A 12045-nucleotide genomic window follows, 5' to 3' on the forward strand; every position below is an offset into this window, starting at 1 on the left:
CTGAGGTCACACTTCTCCCAGCGTTTGAGGCTTTCCATAAGCCAGCCCATGAATCCCCAGTGCACCCCCATCTGCTGGAGCCGTTTATTTCGGGTGCGTAGTCTCGGGTCGCCAACTAACAAAGACGTTCCCTCAGGGCAGTGACAAAGGCTTTACTCATCTTGGGGTCCATCACAGGGCCCAGAGCAGGGTGCAAAGGATTAGCTCTTGTGGAATAGGATCGAATTGCTTAAAACGCAATCCAGGCAATAGCGAGTTTTGTAGAGCAGCGCTTCGCAAAGACGCTGAGGTCTCTGATTACAAGCAAAGAACAGGCACTTCCGTGGAAATGCGGGGAAAAAGAAGCCCCAATGAAAACTTGGAGAGGAGGTAATAAAGAAGGAAACAAAGTGTCAGTGGAAGGGTAGAAGAAGAAACTGCTTATTAGTGCCTGTCTCCAGTGAGAGAGCCTGAGGAGGAACAGAGGTGGGAAGGCTTTTCCCTGAATGCCTTCTTGCACATTTTGAGTTTTGGACCATGGAACTGTTACGGAAGCTGGACTGGATCGGCCGACGGAAGAACTGAGCAGCACCCGGAGATCTTGGAGGATAGGAGGTTTATTTAACGCCGACAGGCTCAGAAGAGAGTGGTCTTCAAAGGTCTGAGCCCCGAGCACAAACAAAGGGGGCAATTTATACACTTCTACTTCCGCATACTGGGCACTTTTGGCGCGTGCGCGAAGCGGGGCAGGGAGAGGAGCCAGGATTGGCACGTCTGGGAAGCAGAGTAGGGAGAAGAACCCGGAAGAGCCCCGGGGCAAGGACTGGGACTCCCTTGCTGGCCTGGTCGGCCATCTTAGGACACAGATTTTCCTTATCATTCCCCCCTTTGATGCCCCTTTAAACACCTAGTTTACAGGGCATCATCTTCATCTTCTAAGGGATGATAGTGAGTAAGGAGTAACTGGAGTCTGATCTTCGAAATTTGAGCAGTGATAAACCTAGTAAGGGCATTAAGAATACAAGGACCAAATGCTGCTGTGAGGAGAAGCAATAGGAGGGGGCCGACGAGGGGGGGCGAACCAAGGGAACCATTGTGAGAGGGAATCCCACCAAGTTGTCTGCTGGTGTGTTTCCCACCGGCAATGTACTCATTCCTGTAATTGGGTCAGAGTTTCTTGGATGACTCATTAGCAGAGAAACAACATTCCTCCTGTGAGAAGAGGCAGAGCCCCCCTTGTGGGGCCGTGAGCAAGTCGAGCCTGCGCCTGTTTTGGAGGACCACTGGGGCCAGTGAATCGAGTTGGTGCTGCAGGGCCAGGGTCAACTGAGTGAGGGCGGAAAAATCCGCCATGAGTTGTTGAGTTAACCCCTGGTACTGAACCTGGGACATCCCGACGCCAGTGGCGCTGAGGGCAACACCTGATGCAGCCAGCAGGCTCACGATAAGAGGGATGGCCATGGGGGAGCGTCGAGGGCGGCTAGGAGGTCCCCATATGTGGGGCATTACCTGGCAAGATCGGGTAAGAGACTGACAAGCGTGCATGATTGATCGCGTGGGGTGATGCAGATGTACACACCTTGATCACAAGCCAGAAAAGTGTTGTTAGGCGCACAGACCCGACTGTGGCCCGTGATGGGAGAGGAAGAGCTGCCATACAGCAGTACTGGAGCCAGAAAGGGATAATCTGAGGTCCCCGGTGCCAACGTGGGAGGTGACACAGTAGATTGGTTGAGGATGACACCTAGGTATTGGACGGGACCGGGCTTCATACAGATCCAGCAGTCAGACGCTAGGGGTGGATTTGAGTGCTTAAGCGCTTGGTGGGAGGTGTTAATCATACCTAACAGTTGCGCTATAGATGCTTGCTGCGTGGGGATGGGGGGCCCCGGGATGCGCCAGGGCGAGTTATTTTCTGTCTGACTCTGGAGGTTGACTGTAAGGCTTGGAGTGAACATGGACTTAATCATAAATTTGGCCAAGGGGTCGGTTCCCATAGGGTGATATTGGCCCAACAGGAGAATGATTCCTGTAGCCCATGATGTGGCATTGGGTTCTAAGACTGAGAGGGTGAGCGGTATACAGTGATTGTTAGAGCAAGAGGATGGGGTGGCGCTGTGTGCCAAGGAAATCCGGATGTCACTGCACTGTTTGAGGTGCCACCACCTGGTGGACCATTGTTCCATTCCCGGCCAAGTCGCCACCCATGACTCACATCCCCAGGCTCGCGAGCAGAACTGAGGGCAGGTGTTTGGCTGTTGAGGCGTAGGGCCCGCACAGATGTAGATATCTACCAGCCAGTAACCTGAGTGAGCACCGTCTGTGAGGTTCCCAGGAGGTATCAACAAGCTGGCATCCATCAAAATGGAGGTTAAACTTTGGTGTGTGCCCATCCCAGGTAGAAGAAGTTAATGGTGGCGCTGGTGTGGGATTGAGGGGGATAAGTTGGAAAGTCCATTCGCCAGTAATGGTGATAACAAGAGTTTGTCCCCCTTGCCGGGCCGGGCAGCTAGATGCAGTGCAGAGGAACAGCACACCAGGCAGCAGAAGACTGGGACTGACTGCTCTCCAGTTGCTGTTGGAACTGGGGCCAGGAAAACCATGGTGAAATGTGCTCAGGAGTAGACAGCAGAGGGCCAGTAAAAGTGGGGTCTACGACCTTAGGTAGAGGGAGCCATCGGGGCTAACCCGACAGCAGATGAAACCCGTGGACGAGTAAGTGCAGTAATACACCCTAGGGACACCCAATAAGCAATGACAATAGCAAGCCTCTGGGGGAAAGTCCAGTCAGGAGGGGCAACAGTAGAGTCCGACTCCCAAGATGAGGGAAATCACGCCGATGAGAGCTAGGGACCATGATGAGCAGGTGTCCATCAGTTGGTGGGGTCTCGTCGAAGGTGAAGCCGGAGTGGGTTTGTGAGGTCTGGCTGGACTCTCCACTGGCGCGGCTCCTTGTCCGAATGATGAGCTTTCTTCTCTCTGGAGTGGTGGACCCACGGGGTGACACCTGAGACCTTGAGGGCAGTAGGGGCGGTTAGAACAACAGTGTGGGGCCCTGTCCACTGCGGTTTGAGGGGGTCTTTCTTCCAATCTTTGACCCAAACTGAGTCCCTTGTTTGGAAGGAGTGTACCTGAGACCCTAAGGAGATTGGGGCCCTCTCAATGGTGTACTTCTGTAATTTATTCAGGGTGGCCCCCAGGGCCTGAAGCTGCTCCTGTAGCCCTTTATCTCCAACCTAATGCAAGTTTCCTGGAAGGCTTCCCAAGCACGGGGGAGGCCGTCCATATATTAATTCGAATGGGGAGAAACCTGATGTCCCGGGCGTGCAGCCAGCACGCAGGAGAGCTGGGGGTAGCAGATCCGGCCACGGGAGGTTAGTCTCCCGACAAAACTTTGCTAAGGTTCCCTTGAGGGTGCGATTCATTCGCTCTACTTTCCCTGAACTTTGGGGCCGGTAAGCAGTGTGGAGTCTCCGGGCGATGTTGAGAGATTTGGTCAAGACCCGTACAATGTCCGCCACAAATGCGGGTCCGTTGTCACTATGGATTGTTAATGGCAGGCCGAACCGGGGCACGATCTCTCGCAAGAGGACTTTAGCCACTTCCCGGCTTTGCTCCGTCCTGGTCGGGAAGGCTTCGACCCACCCAGAGTATGTGCACACTGTTACTAGGAGAGATCTGAACCCCCCGCTCGGCTGCACATCTGTGAAGTCTACCTCTAGATCTTCGAAGGGGGCTGCTCCCATCCTCTGGACACCTGGGGGGGGGGCCGTGGTGCAGACCGAGCATTATTTTTAGCACATGTTGTGCACCGTTCACTCGCTCGGCACAGTGCTGGCAGCTGACTGACGCAGTAGTGCTTCCTGAGAAGGGCTCTAATGCAGTTTCCCCCAGATGAGTGAGTCGGTGGTGCTCCTTGACTAGATGCCCTCCAGTTGCTGTTGGAATGAAGACGCGCCCATCCGGCATCATCCACCGTCCCTTTTCAGGCAGGCTGGCTCCCTCAGCCATGGCCCATTCCTTTTCCTTTTTAGTGTAACTGGGTGGAGGGAATTCTTCCGGGAGTGTCAGGGCCATGGTGAGGGAAGGGGCTCTGTCCATGTCCTCACTGGCTGCGGCCTTGGCTGCCTCATCTGCCAGATGATTTCCCTGCGCTATGGGGTCATCATCTCCTTTCTGGTGTCCCTTACATTGCAGGATTGCTACTTCCTTTGGAAGCCAGACGGCTTTGAGGAGTCTCAGTATCTCCTCCTTGTTCTTGATAGCTTTTCCTGCAGCGGTTAGGAGGCCCCTTTCCTTGTAGATGGCCCCATGTATGCGCACAGTAGCAAAGACGTACCGAGAGTCCGTATAGATGTTGACTCGCTTGCCTTCACTGAGGGTGAGGGCTCGGACTAAGGCATATAGTTCAGCCCGTTGAGCTGACCATCCAGCTGGTAATGCCTTAGCTTCTAGGACTTCAGTGGTTGTGGTTACTGCATAACCCGCTTTCCGGGCACCCTCTTGTAGGTAACTGCTGCCATCGCTGAACAGCGTGAGCTCTGGACTCTTTATGGCTTGAGCCCGCAGATCTGGACGGCTCGCGTAGACGTCATCAGTCACCTCGGAGCTGTCATGGTCTGGTTCCCCCTCTTCCATGGGGAGAAAGGTTGCTGGGTTTAATGTCTTTACTGTTTCGAGGGTGACCTGCGGGTTTTCACAGAGGAGCCCTTGGTATTGTGCTAGCCAAGAGTTAGAAAGGAAGCGGTGTCCCTGTGCATTAATGAGGGACACAACTGCATGAGGGACCTTGACGTTAAGTTCTTGCCCCAGGGTAAGTTTGTCTGCCTCCTTGATGAGTAGGACTGTGGCTGCCAGCACCCTGAGGCACGGCGGCCATGCCGCTGCTATGGGGTCCAGCTTCTTCGACAGGTAAACAACTGGCCGTTGCCAGGGTCCAACAGTCTGGTTGAGTACCCCGAGTGCTATTTTTTCCTTTTCATGCACAAAGAGATTGAAGGGTTTTTCTACATCTGGTAGGCCCGGGGCTGGAGCCTGCCCCAGGGCGGGCTTTATCTCTGTGAAGGCAGCTTCTGCTTCCTCAGTCCAGGCAGGAGGTTCTCAATCGGGTCCCCCTAAGAGATCGTAGAGGGGTCTTGCTATTGCCGAGAACCCAGGGATCCAGATGCGGCAGAATCCTGCAGCCCCCAGGAATTCTCATAGGCCCCTTTTTGTCTGGGTCTGTGGCAGGGAGATGATGACTTTCTTTCTCTCCGGCCCTAGTTCTCTCTTCCCTTGGGTGAGGAGGAAACCAAGGTATCGGACCTGTTGTTGGCAGAGTGTGCCTTCTTCCATGAGGCTCGGTATCCCGAGTCTGACAGGAGTTGTAGGGGGGCCTTGGTGTCTTTTGTGCAGTCGTCTTGTGTGTCACTGGCGAGGAGGAGGTCATCCACATACCGGAGGAGGGTGCATCGTGTGGCCTCTCTTGGGAAGCTGGCGAGGTCCGCGGCCAGTGCTTCCCCAAAGAGGGTTGGTGAGTTTTTAAACCCCTGCGGGAGGCGCGTCCAAGTCAGTTGCATCTGGCGCCCTGTATCAGGTTCAGACCATTCAGAGGCAAACAGTGGCTGGCTCTGGGGAGCTAAGCGGAGGCAGAAGAAGGCATCCTTCAAATCTAGGCAAGTGAACCATCTGGCCCACCCTGGGATTTGGCTGAGGAGGGTGTATGGATTCGGGACCACTGGGTGCGGAGAGATGGTCACCTTGTTGATGGCCCGCAGGTCTTGAACTGGTCGGTATTCCCCTCCTGGCTTCTTGACTGGCAGGAGTGGGGTATTCCAGGCCGACTGGCACTCGACTAGAATACCTGCTTCTTTGAGTTTGGCCAGATGTTCTTGGATGCCAATCTTAGTTTCTTGTGGGAGGGGGTATTGCCTTTGCCTCTGAGGTTGGGCTCCTGGGATCAGTTCAACAATGATAGGGGCCTGTTTCTGGGCTAGTCCAGGCGGGTTGTCTTCAGCCCATACTGAAGGGAAGGTGAGTCTGAACTCCGGCGGGCTGCTCGGTTGGGCCTGGGCACAGAATAGCCTCCATTCTTCTTCCCCCCGCGTGGTAACTGCTAGTATTAGAGACCCTGTCTCCTTTTGCCTTGGGTCCAATCGGAGGCTAGTGTGTCCAGTGGGCTCAAAGGTTATCTGAGCCCGAAGCTTGGAGAGTATGTCTCGGCCCAGGAGGGGGATGGGGCAATCGGGCAGATAAAGGAATTCATGTCAGACCTTGTGGCCCCCGAGTTCGCACTGGTGAGCCTGGCAAAAGGGCTGTTGTATCACCTGCGTCCCGGTGGCCCCAAGGATGGTCGCAGTCCTTTTGCTGAAAGGGGCCACTGGGGAGGTGACAACAGAGTGCTCGGCCCCAGTATCAACCATAAAATTCACTGGTTGGCCCCCCACCTTCATTTTGACCGTGGGCTCATGGGGGCCAAGGAAGAAAGAGCCCGGTCCCCCTCAGTCTGAGTCTATTCCCGTATGGCCTATGAGGTCCTCCTCTCGGGGTTCTTCCTTGTAGCGGCTGGGCTTCTGAGCCTTTTCCCAGTTGGGACATTCGTTTTTCCAATGCCCTTTCTCTTTACAGTAGGCACATTGATCCCTTGTCAAGGGGGTTCTGGACTTCCCCCCCTTTCAGTGGTCGAGGTCTCCCTGCCTTTGTGTCATCCTTTTCTTTCAGGGAGGCGGCAAGGAGGCTGACTTTCTTTTTCATCTTTTTGTCAGCTTCCGGGTCGACTGCGACCTCCCTGTTCATGTAGACCTTATTGGCAATCTCTATTAGCTGGGTGATGTTCATCCCGGCAAAACCCTCTAGTTTCTGAACTTTTCTTCTGATGTCTGGGTGGCCTGAGCCAGGAAGGAGGTGTTTACCATCTGTTGGCTTTCCTGTGCCTCGGGGTCAAATGGAGTGTATATCCTGTAGGCTTCACATAGTCTTTCGTAGTAGTCCCCGGGGGACTCCCTGGTTGTTGAGTGACCGAGGATACCTTAGTCATGTTCGTGGGTTTCTTAGCTCCTGCCCGGACTCCCCAGAGGAGGGCCTCCTGGTATCAGTGAATGTGGGCCTGTCTCTCATCCATGGTGAAGTCCCATGCTGGGCACTCCTCGGGTGTGGCTGTGTTAGCCCAGGCAGCAGGGTCGATAACTCCCGCTGGTGCGTGCTCTTCCTGGTACTGCCGTGCACCTTTCATCATTCTCCTCCTTTCCTCTCTGTTAAACAGGGTGTGGAGTAACTGTTGGCTGTCTTCCCAGGTTGGCCGATGAGTCTGGAAGAGGGATTCCATGAGGTCTACCATAGCCTGTGGTTTCTCAGAGTAGGAAGGAGTGTTGTGTTTCCAGCTGAGGAGGTCAGTGGTGGAGAAAGGTTGATAATACATCATGGAACAGCTGGGTTGGACTGTCCTGTCTTCATCGTGCCTCTCAGGTTCCCACGTCTCTCATACCGGCATTTTTGCGCCCAACCTGGAGCACAGCCTGGCTGCTGGTCCTGGAGTAAGTGGATCTTTTGGGCCTGGGGGTACTGGTGGATCCTCTGGGCCTGGGTGCACCCGTGAAACCAATGGCAGCAGAGTGTCTGGAGCTGAAGGGCCAGGTGTAGGCGGTCTTGGGGGTACGTACGGTGGGGGCAGGGTCGGTTTGTCCTCAGGATCTCCAGCTAGGATTTGTGGAGACTGGGGCTTTTGCTGATTTTCTTTAGGTCGCTTGGATGAGGCGATTAAGACCCTGGCCTGTCCCTGCCTATTGCAAGCGAACTGCACCCAGGGGGGAAGTGTCTGAGCAGTTCCTAGCCAGGAGTCAATGTACGGAAACTGGTCGGGGTGTCCTGGTTCTCCTGTTACGACTCGCCACACTCGATGAATCACTGGGACGTCCGGTGTCCCTTCTGAAGGCCACCCGACATCCAAGGTGGGCCATTCCATTTCACATAGGGTTCTCAACTTGTCGGGGTTCATCCTGACTCCATAGTCTCCCAAAAACCCCTTCTTGAAATTTTTGATCATGGTCTCTAGAACCGTAGGTTTACTCTTCCCTGACCCCATGGTGATGTCCCCGTGTGCGGTGGCGCAGAGACAGACAAGGGGGGGTTGCCTCCTGAGATGAGGAGACCAATCAGATGCCTGTCTGGCCATGTCCCAAAAGAGCTTAGGTGAGGCTTAGCCGTAGCAGTCTCAGCGTTGTGACTTATGATCAGAAACTATTCTCATGCCGCCATAGACTATGCCATTCACCACGGAATCACAGACGGGCCCATTCAGACTCTGTAGGCTTCTGGGGACCCTAAGGGTGCCCGCCCGTGGAGTCACAAAATCAGTCCGCTTGAGCAAGCCAGGTTGGACTGCACACTTACTCACACATTCACACTCCAGAGGTTATTACATTCCCTCCCTGGGAATCCCTACCTGTGAGACCTCTAAGAGGTCTCCGGGAGATGATCAGGCTCCCCTTCCACCCCGACACGTGGGTCTGTCTGGGTCTGGGGCCCCAGGCCTTACTGTGATCCGTTGTCGGGACTGGGTCCTCACCTGCTGAGTCTCCTTGAGTCCGGCAGGAACAGCAGAGTGGGGCCGGTCCGAAGCGACCGGGGCGGGAGACTGCCAAATATTAGGCCAGGGCACGTCTTCTCCATTACGATCCCTCGTTCCGTCACCGCCCCGCCATTGCCCCCAAACCGGTGGCAACAATGGGCCAGTGCGGTTGGGTTTCCCGGTGTGGGAACCAAATGTTACGGAACCTGGACTGGATCGCCCGACGGAAGAACCAAGCGGCACCCGGAGATCTTGGAGGATAGGAGGTTTATTTAACGCCGGCCGGCTCAGAGGACAGTGGTCTTCAAAGGTCTGAGCCCCGAGCACAAACAAAGGGGGCAATTTATACACTTCTACTTCCGCATACTGGGCACTTTTGGCACGTGCGCGAAGCGGGCAGGGAGAAGGACCCGGAAGAGCCCCAGGGCAGGGGCTGGGACCTTCTCGCTGGCTCGGTCGGCCATCTTAGGACACAGATTTTCCTTATCAGAACTACCTGGACAATTTCAAAAGTAAATGAAGAGTAAACATTTTTTTAAAAGAAAAACCTGCACAGCCGAGGGAGAGATAGCATGGTATGGTTTTCAGCTCTTGTCCTGAGATGGTTTAATCTACTGCTCTGCAAAACGGAGCCCATCGTGCCTCATCTGGCTCCAGGGTCTGAGGCCAGTACCTTAAGGTGTAAGGTGTGCGTCCCTAACTTTGCAGGGCACCACAGTATCCAACTGCTTCCCCTGATTTGTTTATCCTTTGGAGCCATGAGAGAATGGAAGTCAGTATGTGGTAGAAATACACATATATGGGCAGGAATCTGATTCAATAGCCAGTGAATCTGCAGGAAGATGGATTCCTCTCTTACCTCCAGAGGTCATTACTAGCCCCAGGAGCTAGAGCTACCTGGGTACAACTATTAATATTTGTCTGGGCTGGAGCAGGAGAAGCCTCATGTCTGGGACAGCAGTTATTGGACGATGTGGACATGGTAAAGGGAAGAGATAAATGCAGACGAGGCTCTCCATATCACTTAGCCACTGTCCTGGGAATGTTCCAGAGAAAATGCTCATCGGGCTGACAGACGAGTTAGAGCAGGAGAGCCGAGTCAAATTTTGTGCTCCCCTGGCCTGATAAAGCAATCAAAGGATGTTCTTGGTTAAGAAAGACTGAGATAAATCAGTGAATGGCTATAAAATAACTGACATCATAAAATGATGCAAGATGCGTTTTGATCTCAGGGCCCATTCTGTTGCCCCCATGGGGTAAATAGAAGTTACTTGAACAGGGATCTAGCTCCCCACCAAACCCTCTTTTTTCTCCCCTCACCTCCCATGCCCTATATACTTGTAAGTTTTCTAAGTTCCCACAGTGCTGCTGCAACCAAGTTCAAGTCTTCAGCACCCTTTCATCTTTGTACTTACTCCTTATATCTGACTTTGCACAAATCTGAAGTCAGAGAAGAGAGCCTAGTCATCATAGTCTGTCCTTAGACATCGTGATACCCAGAAGATGAGTGATGTTTGCATCCCAGAAACAGCCCAACTGCCTAGGGACTGGAAGCATGAATCAATGAGATTCAATGTGGGCTGAAGGACATGAGACTAAGGAACAATCATCTTTGGGGATCAAGGTCTATGTGAGTAGCTAGTGCTATGGTCTTACTGTCTCTGCCTGTTGTCTTTAAAAAAAAAAAATTATGGCACCTGGGTGGCTCAGTCAGTTAAGCTTCCAAATCTTGATTTTGGCTCAGGTCATGATCTTGGGGTCATGGGATCCAGCCCCACATCTGGCTCTGTGCTGGGCATGGAGTCTGCTTGAGATTCTCTCTCTTCCTCTCCCCACGCTCATGCTCTCTTTCTCTAAATAAATAAAATCTTTAAAAAAATTGTGGTAAAATACATTTACCGTAAAATTTACCCCCTTAACTATATTAAGTGTACAGTTCAGTAGTGTTAAATATATTGACACTGTTGTGCAATCATCCCCACCATCTGTCCCCAGAACTCTTTTCATCTCGTAAAACTAAAACTCCATACCCATTCAACAATTACTTCCTGTTCTCCCCTCCCCGCAGCCCCTGGCCACCACCATTCTTTCTGTCTTTATGAATTTGACTACTCTAAGTACCTCATATAGATGGAATCATAAAGTCTTTGTCTCTTTTATGACTGGCTTATTTCACTTAGCATAGTGTCCTCATGGTTCATCCATGTTGTAGCATAGTGCAGAATTTCTTTTTAAGTCTGAATAATATTCCATTGTGTGGACACACCGCATTTTTCTTATTCACTCACCCATCGGTCACTTGGGTTGCTTTCACATTTTAGCTATTACGAAAAATGTTCCTATGAACATGGGTGTAAAAATATCTCTTCAAGACCCTGCTTTTGATTCTTTTGGGTATATATACCAGATGTGGAATTGCTGGATCCTATGGTAGTTCTATTTTTAATTTTTGGGGGGAACTTCCATATTTTTTGCCGCCATGGCTGCAACATTTCATGTTCCCACCAAACATGCACAAGGGTTGCAGTTTCTCCACATCCTTGCCAAAATTTGTTTTCCGGTTTTTTGTTTGTTTTGTTTTGTTTTATTTTGTTTTTTGGTAGTAGTCATCCTAATGGATGTGAGGTGGTATCTCATTGTGGTTTTGATTTTAATTTTTCTAATGATTAGTGATGTTGAGCATCTTTCCATGTACTTGTTGGCCATTTGTATGTCTTCTTTGGAGAAACGGTTAGTCAAGTCCTTTGCCCTCCTTTTTTAAGTAGGCTCCATGCCTGACGTGGGGCTTGAGCTCACGACCCCAAGATCAAGAGTTGCATGCTCCACCGAATGAACCAGCCAGGTGCCCCTTGCCCATTTTTGAATGGCTTTGTTGTTGTTGAGTTTTAGGAGTTCTCTATATATTCTGGATATTAATCTCTTATCAGATACATGACTTACAAATATTTTCTCTCATTTTGGGGGCTGCCTATTTTCTCTGCTGATTATGTCTTTTGATGCACAATATTTTAAAATTTTCATGAAATCCAACTTGTCCATTTTTTGTTGTTACCGGTGTGTTTGGTGTCATATCCAAGAAATCATTGCCAAATCCAATGTCATAAAGCTTTTGGCCAACGTTTTCTTCTAAGAGTTTTATTTTAGGTCTTACATTTAGCTCCTTGATCTGTTTTGAGTTAATTTTTGTATATGCCATGAGATAAGGGTCCAACTTCATTCTTTTGCATGTGGATAACCAGTTTCCCAGGACCATTTGTTGAAAAGTCTGTTCTTCCCCCCACTGAATGGTTTTGGCACCCTTGCCAAAAATAATTTGACGTTGTATGCAAGGGTTTATTTCTGAACTCTTTATTCTATTCCATTTGTCTATATGTCTGTCTTTATGCCAGTGCCACACTGTTTTAATTACTATAGCTTTGTAATAAGTTTTGAAATCAAGAAGTGTGTCTTCCAGTTTTGTTTTTCTTTTCCAAGATTGTTTTGGCCATTCGGGGTCCCTTAAGATTCTGCTTATTGTCTTT

Source organism: Phoca vitulina, unplaced genomic scaffold, assembly GCF_004348235.1.
Source record: "Phoca vitulina isolate PV1807 unplaced genomic scaffold, GSC_HSeal_1.0 scaffold62, whole genome shotgun sequence".
In the NCBI taxonomy this organism is placed as follows: Eukaryota; Metazoa; Chordata; class Mammalia; order Carnivora; family Phocidae; genus Phoca; species Phoca vitulina.